Raw genomic sequence first — 20,772 nt, forward strand, 5'->3', positions numbered from 1 at the left:
CTTCGAGATTAGATGGCCTGGTCAGCTGCAGAATCACGTGATTTGACGTCATGTAAGGCGTCTGAACTTTCACCCTTCGCACTGCATTGTGTGGACACTGCAAGCGAAGACTTCTTATTACGTTGATTGCGTGCTGTATATTTTTATTATTCGTGTCTTTTTTATTGCTAAATTTAAGTAATGTTGTTAAGGATATTTTCGTTTTTAAATTGAGATTACTAGTTAACTTATTTGTTAACAAGAATAACGATCGACGTCTACGTAGAGCTGTCTTCATCATGCCTGCACGATGTTGCGTTCCAGCATGCAAATCCAATTACGATGGCACTAATGAATATGAATCAGTATTCAAATTTCCAAAAGATACAGTAAAACGGGATTTATGGATCAAAAACATTCCAAGGAAAAATTTTATTTCAAGTGATCGCAGCGTTGTCTGTGAAAAACATTTCGAAAAGATGATATTATTCGATATGATTATTTACCAACAAACGAAGGTACTTTTATTCAGATGTGTAGAGGGCATCCTAAATTAAATAATGATGCTTACCCATGCATTTTTTCTGGTTGTCCAAAATACTTATCTGAAAGTCCAACCCCTCAGAGGATGAGCAGGGAGGAAAAAAGAGCTAAGATGGAGAAGCATATTTTTAATGAATTTTTGAGAAAGGACAAAATAACATCATTTGAGGATTTTTCTTCTATATTACCAAATAAATTAAATATTTCAGATACTTCAAATTTTATTTTACACAAATCTGCTGCTGGTATTTATATTTTATTGCTCAGTTTTCATTCATATCCTAAAATTGAGAAAAGTATCTTTGTATCGCTTCATATAGATACAGCAGTTTATCTAGGAGATAAAGTTGTTCCAGTTGAAAAGAAATAAAGAATAACCAGTAAAAAAGTTGAACAGCATTCTTTACTGGTCAAACTTACCGAGATATATGTACAAAACATTAACATGTTTGATGTTCATGAAACTTGTTTAATGTGTGGAATTCCCTTTTCTAGCAGATTAAAAAAAATAATGAGCACCATTTCAAATATTTGTTTAAACAATTATACTAAAGTACTTTTTAAAAATAGTATACTAAATATGATGCAGTTTAAATATATTTTCAATAATGTATCTTTTACATTTAAATTTATTAATCCTTTTGCTGTTTCCTTATTATTTGATAATACTTCATAATTTTTCAAAATGAATTATCAATTGCGATTAATTATTGCTTCACTATACTAGTACAACTTGCACAGTATTTGCTAATTAGACAGAAATGATGGTTTGTTCTATGTATAGTTGTTTTGAGGTTTTCGTTGGCAAATTTATTGATTTTACGCTTTTGTGAAACATTATATGGATGGCTTTTATTTGTAAATATATTATTTATTATGCATCTACGTATAACTAATAATGTAAATATTATTAAATGATGTAAATATTCTTATAATTATTGCTATAGATAACATATAAATATGTGAAAATTATTCGTTTTCTGTAATGTTGCAGCAAAGTTGTAATTTATTTAATTTACAAAGTTTTGAGATTTAAATTTTTTCTGTGGCTTTTCTGTTCATTTTATTAGATAGTAATTTAAATGAATTAAAAATACATTTGCATAATGTTTGGAAGCTCTGAAATATTTATAGTTTTAAGGAAAAATTATTTTTTATGTCTTTTAATTTGCTAAATTATATTTACTTTTGTTACTGAATTATTTATGTTTCTAAATCTTTTCATTCCTTTCATTCCTCTCCTTCTCAAACTGTAAAGACATTTTTATGTTAATAAATAACAGCCTTTTTATTTATTTATTTCAAAACTTTCTTTTTTGAGTGTATCCTAACAAATTATTACAAGACAGTGTAAAAAAAAAAAAAAAATGCACAAGATAACCTAAAACATGGCATAGAAAATTTCGTGAATATTTCTTAAAAAATAATATTTATTAAGTTATTAATCTTAACTGCAAATGAATATACGACCTTTTATATACGTTTTCAAGTCTCTGGAAATTTAATTATTATGCATTATTAAAAACAAAACACTCTAAACATCGAACGAAACGCTCGCATTCAAATCTGAAGCAAAGAAAGTCACGGAAGGATCGGACGCCTTTCGTGACGTCACTCGTAGCTAACCCACAGCCGACTGTATCATGGCCTTGAAGCAAAATCAGTTTCGGAAGGTCACGTGATCGAAATAGTCGATTTTTTCCTCTTTACCATAATACCGGAGTTAAACTTTACCGAAAATAGTAGTTTGTATTAAAATAAATATAAGTAAAATTAATAAACGTGAGTAGGTCGTATGATTAACATTAAATTTTTCATAGTGCAATATTTTTACAGGCGGTAAAAATGCATATCTTCAATAATTTTTTAAACAATTTGTACTTCGTTTATGTAACTAAAAATATCATTGAGAATCACCTCATGCGAACTTTATTTATGTAATTTTGATAAAAATGAAATTCATTTATGTAATCTGAATCAAATTTATTGCCAAAATAATATAAAATCCACATAAGGGGGGGAATTCAATAGATTTATGGATGCAAATTTTAGATTTTCATGCTAGTAAAATAAATATTAAGGGAAGAATTATTTTGTAAAACTTCATGCCGCTACCATCGCATCAGCTATATAAATTTTTAAAAGTCAAATACCCATAGTCATCTCTCTTCACTCTTCACTAATAAAATCTGCATATCTCAATTTTATCAAAACAGGAAAATGAATTAAAATTCCTTAAACGCTAGAAAATTTGAATATAAAGATGAAATTACATGCACGTTATACTATAAATAGATCTTTCAAGATAATTTCAAAGAGCTAAATGCTAATTGCATTCATAAAAAAGGATAGCCATCTATTTGTACCAGTTCCAATTTTATGTTGAATCACTTTTTCCAAAGCATCCAAGAGATAAGTGATTAGGCTTGGTTTTTTTTAAAGTGATTTCCCCAAATTACAGGCCTATACCACTATTAAAATTAAATTCATAAAACTTGGAGCTGTACCATATACATACATGCTACATATTATACATAATCTATGCAGAAACAAAGCATAAATCAAAATAAACAATTGAGTTATTAACTGAAATTAATTAAATTTTTTAACATTTTTATATGAACATTTTATATTAATTTTGTCATTTTTATATTTTGTATAATTATTTAACAAGTTATCAAACATATTTTCTAACCGAGTTTGTAAAGTCATTCCACAAGTGCAAGAATCTGTTAAATTAAAGTAACTGTATAGTGTACTAACCGTATGTAAGATAACTTATATAAAATATCCATTTGCTTTCCTGGCATAAGAAATGCGTTTTCCATGTTTTTAAGAATTTCACCAAATAAGAAATAGACAATTGAAGATTTTAATAGAGTAACTTCAGATGGAAAATTTTTTATTTCCCCCTTATCTAATTTTTTAAGAAAACCAAAAATATCATCGGCTGTATCTACTGAATGAGTACTTTGCAACAAGTCCTGGCAAATATTGCATTTTATCACCCTTAATTTTTTCATGGCATCATAACCTGAAACATAAACTAGCACTGCTAAAATATCAGAAAAAACATTTTCTATAATAAAATCATTAATTAGTAGATTTTAATAATCAATTAATATTCGCAAAAGTAAAGATAGAATCCTTATCATAATCTGGTAAAAGAGACAGTCATATTTGATGATGAAATTATAAAACGAAGCTTCTTCTCATTTTCTAATAATTGTAGGTCATTTATTTAATAATCTGAACCTGACATTTGCCGATACATTTCAAAACGTGATTCAGGAACATCAGTGTGAAATTTTCCTAACAATATGTATTCAGCTTCATAGTTTTGAAACAAACATGGAATCAATTGAATGAATGCATCTATAGTTGTTATTAATGCCTGAAATGTTTGTGGTGATAAAGTTTATTTTATTGGAACAGAATGTCAAATATGCCATTAGAAAGTAATAATCAAAATAAGGAATTCCTAATGTACTATTCCAAACAAATATTCAAAACAACACTACGCGAAACGTCCAAACTAATGTATTCGATGTTATGTTAAAACGAAATACTTGAATAGGATTGAGAACAGCTACAAATTTTCCCAAATAAATCTAAAAATTAAAGAAGTATAAAACGAAGTATAGATAAAAATATTATTTACCTTAGCATAAGTGATTTAAAATCACTTAATAGCAAAATATACATCCAAAAAATCCAAGACCACGAGTTCACAACCACACACTACCACAAAAATACATCGACCATCTTGATCACGTGACTTTTACGCTTCAAGGCCATTATAGAGTTGGCTGTGTAGCTAACCAGGCCATGTTATCTCGAAGGCCACGGCCAGACTCGCTTTCCCTTCTGCTGTCGAGTGGAAAGAGAATCCCGACTGGTTTTCCGATATCGATTTCGACCGGTGTCCAGACTAGACCCCCCAAACTTGGATTTGGTATTTCACAAAAACCTTTGGTTGAGGCATCTTTCAGAGTTGCATATCGAATTGCCAAAAGTAAGAAACCGCATACTATTGGAGAGACATTAATTAAGCCATGTGCGCTGGAAATGGTTGAATTAGTTTAAGGACTGGAACAGAGAAAAAACCTTGAGGCTATTCCATTGTTCAAGGATGTGATACATTCAAGAATAGTTAAACTTGAAACAGATCATATCTTGAAACAGATCATCGATGAATTGAAAGCATCGCCATTTCCCTTTAGTATGCAACTGGATGAAACTACAGACATCTAATTGTAGTTAATTTCTTGTTTTTGTTCGTTACGTGTCTGCTGATACTATCAAAGAAGAATTCTTATTTTGTGAGCCACTTTTGCAAACTACAAAGGCAGTTGATGTTTTAGCGATTTTAAATGTTTTCTTTTCCAAACACGATTTCGACTGGAAACAAAAACTTCATTCACTTTGTACGGATGGAGCACCTGCGATGCTTGGCAATAAATCTGGTTTTGCCCATTTGGTAAGAAAAGAGGCTTTTAATGTTGTAAGGATCCTAAGTTTTACTAACGTTTATTTTATTTTAAATCTTTACTATCACTTCTTATTTTCTACTTCCGGCCAGAATTAAAAGCTTTAACTTATTTATGCAAATTTGTCTTGCTAACACCAAGTACTTAAGTTGTGGCTTTTTGCCAAGCAAGAGAGAGGAAGGAATTATTAGAAGTAAGGCTCCTATATACCAGGCTGAATCATCAGGCATTCGCGATCCCAAGTGGGAGATTTAATGGCGGCTGTGTAGTTACGGTGCAACAATTTTTTGTGTTTTTTTGTGTAAAATGGGCGGATGTGCAGCTATTAATTGTTCAAATCATTCACGGAAAGGTCATACATTGGTAAAATTTCCTAAAAATGAAGAAAGAAGAAAAGTATGGGTAAATAATTGCAGAAGAGACAATTGGAAACCTGGTCCAGGCGCTGAACTTTGTTTAGTAAGTATAATGTTAATTACGCCTTCATTTAGAGTTTATATCTTCTCTGATGTTTATAATGTGCAAGTAAAGTGAAATTCTTGTGTACAATAACCTGAGTATCTGCTAATTTCTGTAATAATAGCTATAATTAAATTAGTCTAGGGTTAATGTACCCGTCGCCAAACATCGCCAATGTGGATGTTTTGAATGTGGAAAAGAAATTTCTCTTCTAATATAAAGCGCAGATTTTGTTTTCCTGTGCTAATTGTGGAATTTATACTAATGTAACATGAAAATCATTAGCATATTGAAATTTATTAAAAAATAAATAATAATTTGGAAAGTCAAGATAAAATCTGAATGTTTGCTAAAGATATATGTAACATTATACTATAGTTGCAATATCGTTGGAATGATATATAATTTTTTTCTTTATTTTATAATCACTGTTGTTAAAAAGTTAGATGAGTTGTTTATGCACGGTGCCCACTACTGTTTCTTGGTAAAAATAACTTCCAGAATTTTGACATTGACATCTGATGTCAGTAGAATAAATTGAATAGTATGAGACAAAATATATATAATCTAATCAATAATTGCAAGTACCATATAGTTATAATCACAGTATTATACAATTTGGCAATGGAGTAAAGATTTAGAAATGAATGCAGAACATTCAAATAAGCACAGAAAACTTGTGAAACTGCATGTGTATTTTTCAAAAATAATTGTAGTGTTTTTAATGCATGTGTAGTGTTTTTAATGCATGTGTAGTGTTTAATGCATGCATAACAATCAAATAAATCTGCCTGTAATGATGAATTTCAAAGGCCAAGCCAAAATCCTTTCATGAATTTGATACTTCTAAAGAATGTGATCTCGTCAAATTAAAGCCTCATGACATTGATAAACAGTTATTACTGATCTGTGTTACAAAACAGATTTTTATACATGATAAATAATATTTTCTGAAGCGTTATTTTGTGTTGTCATCTCTAAATAAAAAATTGCCTACAAATTCAGAAAGCTACTGAACTACGTTCTAGAGTTTTTAATAATTTTAATTGGATATGTCTGTGCCGATGTAATTAAAAAAATTGTCGTTTAAACTGGCCTTGATGCTTTTTAAAATGCATGTTGGCACTGTGCTCCGAAATTAGGGCTATGTTTTGAATGATTAGAGAATTAAAAATTAAATATTTCAATTAGAGCAATAAACATTACTACAATTATAACAAGAATCATAGTCTGATCTAATTATAAATGTATTTATCGGCCTAGTATCTTAAAAGTTGGGTGAAGTGAACTCTTATTTTCTTATCTATTGTAAGAGCACTATAGCAAGAAATATAAAGTTTTATTTTAGTTGTTTTTAATGTTATAGCAAAACACTACTTCATTTAATTTTTGGATAATGTTCTAAAGAACACTTTAAATTATAGGCAAAAAATAAATATTGGATAATTAAATTCTGCCCAAGCTTACAAGATGCTGCTGCTGATATGTTAGACATGGTTTGTTTATTGTTTCAGTTTTTTATAATACTGGGCCTAATTTAATTACCTGCATATTTATTTATTGCCTATACTTACTTACAGTTCATGCTTGCTGCCTTTGGCACAACCTCACTGTGTGGTTTGTTTTTTGTACTTTTATTTATTTTGTATACTTTTTTTTTATTACTTTATATATTTACAGGATCATTTTGAGGAATCTCAATTTGAGTCACTATGCAAAGATAGAAAAAAACTAAGAAAAACTGCAGTACCAACACTCTTTAGCATTCCAAATCCACCACCTTCTGTAACTGACAAGAGGATAAGAGAAGTAAGATGTCCTAAGCCAAATACTGAAGTGGTAAATTATTTAATATTCTCCAAAAAAATTGTTGAAAAAATCATTGTTATTACAAATATATTAATTCATCCAACCATTGTTTAAAAAAATAATCACAGCATAACATGTTTACTATTTCTTTATGAATTTAGGAAACTCTACCTGCTTCAAATGAAGAGTTGTTAAAAAAATAGAATTCCTTGAGTAACAGCTTCAAGAAAAAGATGCAAAATTGACATCATTTTTGTCCGATGAGCAAGTAGGAGCCCTTGCTGTGCAGTCAAAAAGGAACTGGTCAGAAAAGTCCATTATAAAAGGACTGAAGATGCGATTTGCTTTGGGCAAACATGGATATAATTACCTCAGAAGTACTGGATATCCAGCACCATCGTACAGTACCTTGAACAGGAGGATTAGGGAAATAAAAATAAATTTCGGCATTTTAGAAAATTTGTTTTTTTTCCTCAAGACAAAAGTTCATTCATTGGATGCTCTTGATAGGAACTGCTGCCTTTTAGTTGACGAAATGGAAATAGCTTCATATCAAGATTTTGATACATCGTCTAAGTCATTCATTGGAAATGTTACGTTAGGAAAACCTGCAGTTGCTAAGCATTACACTATTGTAATGCTTAGAGGCCTTAAAACATCATGGAAACAGATTGTTGCCAATGAATTAACAGGGCCTTCAACATCAGGTTCTGACATGAAAGATCTAATTCATAGAACTGTAGTAGCAGCTACAGAAATAGGTTTAACTGTAAGAGCCTCTGTTTCATATATGGGAAGCAATAACAGAGCAATGTGGTCGTCATTGGATGTATCTGTCTCTAGGACAGATAGGAAGACAAATTACAATATTGGAGGACCTGATGTTTTCATTCACAGTATTGCAGATGTACCACATCTCATTAAAACATGAGAAATGCATTTCTTTCAAGTAGTATTGCAGGTGTACCACATCTCATTAAAAACATGAGAAATGCATTTCTTTCAAGTATTATAATATTACCAGAGGAATTTCGCCAGCAGCATGCTTTGCCATCGAGGATAGTATCTTCAGTGTATGTGAAACGACTCTGGTCAAGTGAGATAGAATCAGATGCTGCCCTGAGATCTCTACATCACTTGAACAGAGTTCATCTCTTCCCAACACACTTTTCCTCGATGAATGTGGCATCTGCTGTGCAATTGTTTTCTGTAAAAACAGCTGCTGCTATTGAAAAAGCAGTTATTTTACACCAAGTTGCAAAAGAAGCATTAACTTCTGCATGGTGGCTGAGACTTGTAGCAGAATGGTTTACACTTATGACTGCAAGGCATCCAAAAAAAGGCATCACTATCAAAAATCAAGATGAGAAATTTAATATTTTATTGAAATTCATTCATGTGACTGAAACTGTTCAGTTTGGGAAAGCATGGAAGCCATTTCAAACTGGCATTATTATGAGCACATTGAGTGCTGTGAAACTCTCAAAAGAATTATTTTCCGAGGGGTTTATATTTTTCTTACCAGGCAGGTTGACACAAGATGCGCTGGAAAATGCCTTTTCACAGATTAGACGAAAGTCGGGTGCAAAGCCTACTGCTTTGCAAGCCAAGAGAGCACTGAAATTAGTGTGCCTATCACAGTTCATTTCAGATATCAATAATCCAAATTATTGTTCTAAAAGTGACCACAGCCTCTTTGATGCTTCTGAATTAGAGGTTGCTATCAGAAAGGAGGTCTTGCATCCTATCTCCAATTCTGTAGTGCCATCTACCTCTTCTGCAGTGGCAGTGAAACGTCGCTTGCCCCCAGCTGTGGAAGAAAATGATATACATTACATCGCAGGAGCCATATATAATAAGTTGTTGAAAAAAAAAAGCATATGTGAAAATTGTAAAACAGCTATGACCATTTCAGAGGACATGCTGGAACTTGACATACCCGAGCATCGCACAATTCTTACAAAACATAGCAATAAAGGTGGACTGAAGGTCATCTCTTCAGGAATGTATCGAATATGTAGGGAAGCTGAACGAGAATTTCAAAAATGTAAAGATGTACTCCTTCGTTTACAATCAGCCATCACAAAAAAATTAGTTGAAAGAATAATTGATAAATGTACGCATGTGGCCATGCCAGAATGCTGTAATCTTAAGAAAGTAATTATTGATAATTTTTTTATTACTAGATGCAAAGGCCTTACACAGCATCTTATCAACAAAAGAGCCCATAACGTTTCATATTCATCAGTATCGGCCAATAAGAAACAAAAAGTAAAATAATTTTAGAAGGTATGTATGTTTTATATTAAATAATTTATGTGTTTTATGTAATATGTATTACTTTTTCCTAGGCTATGAGTATATAAATTTCTGTGTTTGATGTTATATATGTTACTTTCTGCTAGGCTATGAGTATATTATTATGGTATTATTTTCTTGTTTCTAATGTATAGAAATATAGTCTATTTTCCAGTATAAAAGTTTTACTTAAAAGTATGGGAAAGCAGATTTGTTTCATGCGTGATCTTTATAATACTGGTATGAAATGAATGAATTTTAATCTGTAAACAATTTTTTGTTAATATTGAAATGCGTTTCTTTGGGTACATTTTTAGGCACTTGTGGATCATGTCAGACAACATGCAGTAGAAAAAAGATGTCCGTGTGCATAAATTTCCCCATTGTGTTACTTCATTTTATCTAAATTTCAAGGATAATTCTTTTCATTTTTATATGGCATGTTATCAGTATAAAGGCTAGTGAAAATAAATTGGTATGTGTATCTGTTTTTGAAGTGTAATGCTTAAATAAAAAGATAGTGTGTGTGTATCCTTGAAATTTAAACAAAATTTCAAGGATAGTATTTTTCAGCGTTGTACTGTTTGTTATTTCTCAATGTAAAGGGTAACAAGGGGAAAAAACTGGTATGGTACATCTGTTTTTTAAGCATGATAATTTTATTTATTTCTTTAGTGATGCATATATATAGAGAGAAGGTATTTGGTCCAACTGAAGTTATAATAAATCTAATTTTACTAGATCTCTTTCTCCCCTCAGGTGTAGAAAATTTTCAAATGCAGAGAGTTTATTTGCAGAATTAATTCATTTCTGATAAACTTATTATCATTAATTTTTTATATAACATGTTATTAAGTTACATGTTTGACTACTGTGTAATAAACTTGTATTTAGGGCAAAAAATTAACTATTTTGCAGCTGGTGACTAATATCACATGCTTCTAAGAGTATTACTTTTAACTTTTTTCATAATTTTTGTATTTCAGGAACATGAAACTGTTATTTTGATATACTTAAATAATAAAAGTGTGTATCTGAATCAATTAATGGATACAAATATTTTACAGTTATTTTTAGAAGATATTTGCTTCTAATAATTCATAAAGTATGTTAAAATATAGGTAAATAATTTGGTGCAGAATTCAAATTTAGGGTTTGAAATATAGTGAATCATGAGACTAAATGATTTTTATTGTCATGATTTGCCTGGGCTTAAGAATGTACTTTTCGCCCGGTGGAAATTGTCATCAAACTGTCCTGAACAGGCTTTTTGTTGATAATAACTTCCAGGCTTATCAGTACCTCTTTTTGAGTGGAGGGTATACAAATATAGTACCCAATTTAAATTACATTGTGATTGTAATAATATTGTGGTATTAAATAAGTGATTATAATTACAATTTAGATAATTGCATTGTAATTATATTACATTGTATCTGTGAACTCTTAATTTCATTACTTTATGCAAATATGTAAGTGCATAATCTAATTGCAATAATATAATCTATTCACAATTACAAAATAATTATAAATGCAGTTACATCTTAAATAGAGGCCATTTTAATACTTTTAAATTTTCGCAAGATAACTTCCCATTAAGGTTCATTTGGAGGAAACTATGCAAATACTAAAAACGAAATTATGCTAAATTTACATATTTTGTACAGTAGTTTCTTGTTATAATGCTGTTCAATATATCTTCAATACTTTTGTAAATTTAACGACATTCTTTGCAATCACTGTGGTGCTTTAAAAAGAAGTTTCTTAGTTATGCTTTCTAATAAGAATGTGCTAAAAATTAAGTATTATGTATAATAACTAGCAATTAAAAAACCTTGACTGCATGAAAATGCTGTTGCTGTGTAAAATAGAAAATAAGCTTTCTTTTATGCTTTGAAATGAATTACGTGGGGTTAAGTTGTCCTTTTACAATTTAAGAATGTGGTTAACACACATTCTTAAATTGGACAGGTTTTATCTAAATTATTAGTATAAAATATATAAACTATGACTTATTTTGTAACATAACTCAAATTACAAAATTCATTCTATATATGTTTAAATTTATTATCTTTTATGGAATAAATGTTTTTTAATTTAGGTAAAAATTGCATTTTTAGAAGTATTACAAATACAATGCAACACAAAGGTGATCTGATTGAAGAGGAAGGACTTTTTATTACGGTTTCTAGTTCGTATTTATATTACATTTGGTGAAAATCATCCAAAACACAGAATGCTGTACTTTCTTCTTCCATATATGTTATGAAATATTTCACACATTTAAAAGAAAGTGTTTCTTCAGAGTCTTGCACAATTATTTCCATATACCTCAGACTAAAATTACAACATATTCTTAAGTTATTTTTTAGTATGAATTTACAGTGTTTTTATGGAAATTTTTGTTAAAATGTCATTAAGATAAATTTATTTGCACACTCTACGCTTTAACTATTTCCCCATTTGACACTATTGAAAGTTTTTATTCATATCTTATTTATTTTAGTCTGCTAACAAAACTGAAACATCTAAAGAATAAGTTATTTTGAATATGTTTACAAAATATACGCGAAATTTTTATTTAAGTGAAAACGTCTATATACTATTCGAGAATTAATAAATTATCCGAAAAGTTTATGTGCGCTGAATGCCGCGCGTCTATAAAATAAATCTTTAAAAAATCAGCAGACATTCAGCCAGTGTGTGCGATAAACGCGCCAAAATTGGTAGCGCGTTCCCTCCCTCGCCAAGAGAGAAAAGTTGGTGATTCAGCCTGGTTTAGAGGAGCCTTAATTAGAAGCAGGCCGCTTGCTATAGTAGTTTTACTCGTTTGCTGGTTGCCTTCAAGGCCAGAGGTTAAATCCTCGTGATAATTTTAAACGTATCGTAGTTTTAGCAGCTTTCTGTACTACATACGGCTTTTTGTTAATTTACGGCCAATCTTGGAGTTAGGCACTTGTTTATTAATCCAAAGTTAGTTTAGTTAGAGTTTTAGTTAATATTTTTATATTCTTACGTTCAGACCACAAGTGGTTGGTCTCTGTATTCCGAAGTTCCGGAAATCATTGTAAAGAGAGAAAAATAAAGGGTTTCGTATACCCTTCCTGTGTGTATTGTCTATTTCACAATTTATTGAACATAGCTTCAGTAAGCTCCCTGTTCCGAATCAAGACAGTTAATGTTTCCAAAGCAAGTAAAGAGGAGCACCAGCCCTGATAATGTTATTGTTACACATTGTTTTTTACATAGACATGCACTGGCTACAAAAACCCTTCCAACCAGCTTAAAAGAAGTATTGTCAATAGTTATTAAAACTGTGAATTTTATTAGAAGTAGAGCTCTTAATCATCGTCTTTTTAAAACACTGTGTCAAGAAATGAACGCAGAAAATGAGATACTTCTGTACTACACGGAAGTACGCTGGCTGTTACGAGGGCAGGTTTTGAAACGAATTTTCATGTTGAAGACAGAAGTATCACTTTTTTTAGAAGAAAAAGATAACTCACTCTTCGAATATTTCAAGAAAAAAGATTTTATATGTAAATTGGCTTACCTGGCAGACATTTTTAACCACATTGTAAGGATCTTAAGTTTTACTAACGTTTATTTTATTTTAAATCTTTACTATCACTTCTTATTTTCTACTTCCGGCCAGAATTAAAAGCTTTAACTTATTTATGCAACTTCGTCTTGCTAACACCAAGTACTTGAGTTATGGCTTTTTGCCTAGCAAGAGAGAGGAAGGAGCTATTAGAAGCAGGCCGCTTGCCATAGTAGTTTTACTCGGTTGCTGGTTGCCTTCAAGGCCAGAGGTTTAATCCTCTTGATAATTTTAAACGTATCGTAGTGTTAGCAGTTTTCTGTACTACATACGGCTTTTTGCTAATATACGGCCAATCTTGGAGTAGGCACTTGTTTGATTAATCCAAAGTTAAGTTTAGTTAGAGTTTAGTTAATATTTTTATATTCTTACGTTCAGACCACAAGTGGTTGGTCTCTGTATTCCGAAGTCCGGAAATCATTGTAAAGAGAGAAAAATAAAGGGTTTCGTATACCCTTCCTGTGTGTATTGTCTACTTCCCAAATTTATTGAACGTAGCTTTAGTAAGCTCCCTGTTCCGAGTCAGGACATTTAATGTTCCCAAAGCAAGTAAGGAGGAACACAGAACCTGATAACATGAACGATATATGTCTTTCAATTCAAGGGCCTGATACAACAATTATGGATGCCACTGAGAAACTACAGGCATTTTTATTGAAAATGTCACTTTGGAAAATTAGAATTCAAAATGGGATATATGCAAACTTTCAAATGTTGGACGAAGTGCTTTTTGAAAATGGATCTCGGAAAGATAGTTTGTTATTGAATAACTTGAAAAATGAAATCTGTGAACACCTGGAAGTACTTCAAGTTTCATTTGGAAAATATTTCAATTCGGATGGAATAAATATAAAAGATGAGTTGTGGATTCGTAATCCTTTTCTTTGCCAAAGATGAGCTAATTGATTTGAAAACAAAGTCCTTGTTAAAAATGGATTTCGATTTAAAAACTCTTGGAGAGTTTTGGTCTTCTTTAAGAGTGAATTTTGAGAAGTATGAAAGTAGCCTTTTGGCAATAGATGACGCTGACTGTTGCACCTGTTTTCTGACGTCAGAATAACGGGTTGCTACCTTTGGCAGGATTCTCGCCGAGGTGAAAATGAAATTTTTTTGCCAAAGAGAGTTGACGCTAATGACCCGGGTAACCATAGCAACACCGTATTAGGATTTAACACCATCTGAAGTACTTTAGAATGGAAAAAGATTTCATAGGGGTATATAGGCTTTTTTTTCAAAGCAGAAAGGCTATACATTCAGTGATTGTCTTTCACTTCTGCAATGTTAAGCACTGTAATGAATTAATACTTTCTATTTGCTCATTGCCTTCTGTAGATTTAGTAAATTTCATTTCCAATATTTAAAAATTCCCTTTTTGATAAGATTATAAACTCTAGGATAATAATTATTAATAATCAAATCTATCTTTCTACCCATTGCTTGTAAGACAAGCTATGGCAGCCATTATTCCGTTTGCTACAGCATATCTTTGCTAAGCGGGATTTTCCACACTTGTCTAAATAAAAACAGAACATCGAAATAGACTGAATGTCGAACATGATATGCGCGTTGCTTTGTCGAAAACCATCCCTCAATTCAATCTGTTAATCAAGGAAAAGCAGCAACAGCCTTCACATTAAAAATTTTAATTTCTTCAAATATTTTATACTATTGAAATAAAATATTAAAATAATTAAATAATAAAACAAAATATATTTTGTAATAAATGATGTTTAAGCAATTTTTTTTTTCACAGAAGGGTCCGTGACATATTTAAAATTTTTAAAGTGGTTCAAGTTGCCAAAAAGGTTAAGAAACACTGTTCTAGAGCATTTCATTGTGAATTGGTGGAAATCTGGGCAATATGAAAGTTTTACTGATAAGTTCTTTAATGAAAGCATTTTTCCATTCAAGAAAAGTAGCTGATGGCAAGTCTGCTTGGTAACAGGCATAGACAATGAAAGTATTCAAATCATTACTGAATTGTTGCATACTACTCGTATATTTTTTTGCTAATATAGAAGGTAGGACGAAATTTGGTACCAAGCTGCATTAAACTTCTTAATTCTTGATCTTGAACTATTTTTAAATTTCCTGTGATGATGTGCTGGTGAAAATTATCTAGATAAGTAATAATTTCTGGTAGTTTGCAATCTCAGGTGTTTTGGTTGTATATTTCGTGGTGGTTGGTGATCTTAATAAATGGCTTTGCATCTGAGACCAGTACAGGGTTTGTTTCTTTTCACAGGAGCCATATTTGATACTAAAAGTAGCACTAGCTCAACTGCGCTCCAATTAAAGCAAATTTCGATTTACTAAAGCCTTTGATTTTCATTTCAAAATCTCTGCTTGAGATTATAAGGTATTTCTCCCACTTTCCTAGCGTGCCTTCGTGGTGTAGTGGTTCTGCACGCTGGGCCGGTTCTCCAGAGGTCCGTGGTTCGATTCCCGGCGAAGGCGGTTGCTAATTTTTTATCTCTTTGGCTTCCGAAAATCCTAATGTCTCTACAGTGGCGCCCGAACTAAAAGAGTGTTGGATGAGGTTTCTCCACACCCAGGATTTGGCGATTGGGTCTCCTGAAAACTGCAGTCACCCTTTAAAAAGGGGAATATATAAGGTATTTCTCCCGCTTTCCTAGCATGCCTTTGTGGTGTAGTGGGCACGCTGGGCCGGTATTCCAGAGGTGTGTGGTTCGATTCCCGGTGAAGGGGACTGCTCATTTTTCATTAATTCCACAAATTCATTCAGTCTGGAAGTGCTCTACAATAACACTCTTTTGGACAACTGCATTGAATACAATCCACCTTCTTTGCCGGAATATTTACTGTCCCAAGTATTTAACTCACACACACATACTGTTCCTCTTATCGCTTGTCAATTCGGTTTACCATTGTTCGACAGGCTAGGACGAATGTTTGAATAAGTGACCTTAAAAGATATGAGCATTGCACATGTCTCTTTTAGGTTTCTTCATTACGAATTGGGTGCGCGTTATACGGCGAATATACCTAAAGAGTAAAAAATGTAGCTTGAAATTATAGATGTACGTTATACACCGGTGCGCGTTATACGCCGGAGAAAACGATATATTTCATTTAACATAATAACTATTTAATTGCTGAACAGTATGTAACCTGATATTTCATATATAAGTTAATTATTTACTAGACATGCAAACTCTGATAAATGCACCAGTATAATATCTTATACTCTATAATTGTACTCTCCTTCTAATGCCTTGTTTGCACATGTATATATTTCTTTCTGTATTTAATAAATTCCGTCTATTCTGCCTGAATGGCCCAGTTGCGACCTGACAGAGTGGTTAACTCTCGCTTTGTTGGTAACCAATTCCGCATGGATATTTCAAGTCTACCTGGGTCAGCAGCCAATTTAGCGGTTCGGTTTATAGTCACTAATTAAATCGGCTCGACGTCTCCGGATTACAATATGTGGATGCTCGCTCTTGAATATTTATAGAGTTTGACGCTCTTTGCTTGAGCATAAACTAGTATCACACCCTTAACAGACTTGGAGAAATTTATGATTTGGTCTGAAGTAACAACAGAGTTTTGAAAAGGTTTAAAGCAACTTTTTAATTAAATCAGAACTTGAACATAACATGCACGTCTCGTGCTTATAAATCAGCTACCACTTGTAGCTTAAAGTAACAATCAATTTAAAAAGTTAAACTAGCTATAGTAGTCAAGGACTACACAATTGATTTAACGCGAAGTTGGCTCAAAAACTTGTCACCTGTGTAATAATTTAAATGCCGGCTGCAGTAAAGCAAAGCCGAAGCATTTCCATCTTTTCAGAGCTAGTGAATCCTAGTAACTGGGCCTCGAGAGGCAGAAACACGATATGTCTTAGAATCCCAAACCCTCGACTTAAATACTCTCAGACTAATTTGCATTCTGGTAAGGACACGTAAAGGAGAAGTGATAGTAAAGCTGAAATTATAAATAACGGGTTAATTAAAATAATAATAACCGTACACATTTTAGTATTTTCATTCTAGTTCATCATCTTCCGCTAGAAGGCAGCATGCTGACCCACAGCGCTTTCTGATTGGTTATCATAGATGTCAGCCAAGGCTTGTGTAAAGGGACGGGGGGACATTTTCAAACATTTTTATTCTTAAGACACAATAACACGCCAAATAAATACTAATTCAGAAGTCAAACAACAAAAATCAGCGTTATATTTTCAAATTTGAAAATATGAAAATAGAATGAAAATTTGAAAATATAACACTGATTTTTGTTGTTTGACTTCTGAATTAGCATTTTTATTCTTGTTGTATACTTCTGTCTTGCCTTCGCCCTTCCTGTTTGAATCAAGACTTGTTATTCGATGTAAGTGTTTTATTATATACCTTTTGAAGCATTTGCTCATTTATGCTAACTTAATAAATGATCATACTTACATTACTATGGAATATCATGCATTTCCTTGCGCTTGTTTTATAGTTTGAATTTATAATTTTCAGATGGGTTTGGAACAACAGTTAGAGAATGAGCCTATGCCTCTCAATGAAGATATACTGAAGATAGTTGATTCTGGTTGTGATTCTAACCATCTGTATGATATCCCCAAATAAGCGCCGGTCTGTCGAAGTGGCAGACGAAAAGTAGAAGAGGAAAATATTTCTAAGAGGAAAGTAAGTGTTCGTGAATACGAAAATTAGTTTATTATTGCTATATGAAGAAGTATTTTTATTATTCACTTACAAAATGACTCATAATTATTTCTTCACTTTCAGCGCAATAGGCATTTTACTGGAAACGCTATCCTAGAGGTGCTAATACATACTGATAACAGTGCCTTTGTTAGGCTTACTCTTTTCAATGGAAAGATCATTGTGGACATTAGGCTAAGTATGGAAATTCGTACTATCCAGTACTCAAATTTGTGAATAGTGAAGCCTTCGTGTTTGGAGATTTTCTCTGGACACATTCAATAGAAAGTGTTCACAATGAATCTGCAACTGCCTAAGAATTTTAAGTGCTACATGTGATGGTTCCAGTTTGACGGCAAAAAAGCGCAGAAACGTAGCTTTAGTCTTACAGTCATTAAATGGTAAGAATTGTCTTCAAATTATTGTTCCACCCTATTAAGGTATGAACTTTGTGAAGCTTATGAAAGTCTATCCGAGAAACCATTTAACGAGGAAACGTTTCCAGAAGCCTTTGACATTTTTTGGGGGAGCAGCATGTCTATATACTATTCTCAAGACATCACTAGAAGAGCTGATTCAACAATACGGAGATTTGAAGCACTCTAAACTCACAGACTTTCAAAATCTCGCAGTTCATAAGAAAGAAACTGTCAACTCCTTAGCTTTGAAATTAAACTGTCGACGTGGGCCGACAATTTTACGAGAATTTATGGGCTGAAAGTCTTATTTACTTCTACTTAAACCCGCTTATCATATCACAAAAGACTTTTAAAAATTCTGTTTGTCTCAAGCATCTGCTCAATGAAGTGAAAGAAGCATTTTGTCCTACCCGCTCGGAAAAGTATGATGGTCATGGTATTGAATATTATAAATGTTTAGAAAATAAATAGAATTATTTATTCGTAGTGGTTTTTTTTAACTGTCTCAAAATTAAGTTAAATATTAAGGAAACACTATAAATATGCCTACACGTATCTTTTCTGTCAATAAAAAAATTGCTGTTGAAATGAGTGGTTGTAAATGTAGGAAGAAAATTATAAATAGTAATGAAGATCACATGTCTATTGGTAAAAGTCACTGCCGAACACATCATGAATCTGACTCAGATGTATCGCGATCCAATTTTTCTCGCCAGTTTTGGTGGAGTGAGAGTTTGCCCTGCGTTTTAAAGAGAGAAAAAAAAGTCATAAGACTATCAAGAAATGACTTATTAACAGATTCGCATACTTTACACAAGCCTGCTCAACGAAAATTTCGTCGCAGCCACGTCCTCGTCAAGGAACGATGCTTAATTTCATTCTGATTTGACAGATATACAGTCTCTTGCAAAATACAGCGGTGGATATAAATATATACTAACAAATATTGATGTGTTTTTCTAACATGCTTAAGCCATTCCACCCAAAGGCAAAACTGGTCATAATATCAAATCAGCTCTCGAAATGATTTTTAGCTAGAGAAAGCCACATGTGTTAAACACACAATAAAGGGAAAGAATATAAAAATAATATCCTGAAAAACTTGTAAGGTATTTCTGCTGCAATTCTTAGCATGATTTCGTAATGTAGTGGTCAGCACGCTGGGCGCGTATTCCAGAGGTCCGGGGTTCGATTCTCGGCAGAGGGTTGCTCATTTTTCATCACTCCTGTTTTAAAAATAACCTAATGACTCTACAAACTATCTTACGAAAACGTTCGATTTTTCGCAACTGACAACAGCACAGTGAAGGCAAGTATCATCGGACAATGGAAATCCGACTAAATTCGAGTACATTCGCTCCTTTTCAGATAGGCAAGTGGATACTCGTACTCCATTTTTGAATGCGGCAAATCATAGAAATAAGAATACAGGAGAACAAAAGCATCATATGTAAAAAAGAATTGAATATGCTCGTATTTTATGAGTGCTCTACACAAAATTATGAAAGTCATTATAAAATAGGCGTGGGAATTCTTTATTATCAAGGTCAGACTCATTAAAAAGGCTATGGTCTTGGTTTCTGCCCCCCCCCCCCCGAAGTGTATTTCGCTCCGCTATGCTCTTATTTGTGAAAGGAGTCGAAACGGTGATAAACGAAGCCTTTCGCACAGGTGCTTCATCGCAAAGGATGTTATAAGGTTCCTTTATGTTAATTAACCAGTTATTTTATACTTTAAAAACCTTTACTCTGTCACTTCTTCCTTCCGCTTTCCCATCAGAATGCAAATTAGTTCGCATGTATTTAAGATGAGGATTTTAGATGGTAAGAAGACAGAGTCTGTTCTGCCTTACTGGGTTACTAGATATGATAAGATTCGTAGTTTTCGGCCATTAATTATATTAGCCGATAGTTGAACATCCATGCCGGTAAAGTTTTGAGCCAACTTCAAATTAATTGATCTGTGTAGTCTTTGGTTACAAGCTTATTTAAATTAATTTTTGCATCTAATTGTTATTTAAGCTATCTCGCCACAAGTGGTTGGCTTAGTTGAAAGCACTAAGTGCACCTTCTGTTCTTATTTAGTTTTAAATAAAAGGTCTTTTACACCCTTCTTAAGTATCAGCTGTTATTCTAGACTTGGCGATAATTCGATGCCTGTCTGTCTAAAGTTTAGTTATAGTTTATTATCGCAAAGATGATTTCTAAACTATAGTAGCGCCTGAACTATGCCTAAAGAAAATTCAACGTTTAGTGTGGCCGCCTTAGTATCGCAGGCTCCTCCAGCCTCAGTAAGTTCCATGGAGGAATTTGGATACATCCTGGCCACAATGCAAGCGTCCATGAAACTCTCAATGTCTTTTGACGGCAGAAGTTCCGTAATCACATTTTGGAACAACTGGACTCTCATTTGCTGCTTTATTCAGTTGGGGTTTTACCTGTGGTGCCCTTATGGGGAAGCAGGCGAAGCAATAATTATTTTCCTGTTGAGAAAAT

Source organism: Stegodyphus dumicola, chromosome X1 (genome assembly GCF_044657685.1).
Source record: "Stegodyphus dumicola isolate Sdum_Otavi_A_Nest chromosome X1, ASM4465768v1".
Taxonomy (NCBI): domain Eukaryota; kingdom Metazoa; phylum Arthropoda; class Arachnida; order Araneae; family Eresidae; genus Stegodyphus; species Stegodyphus dumicola.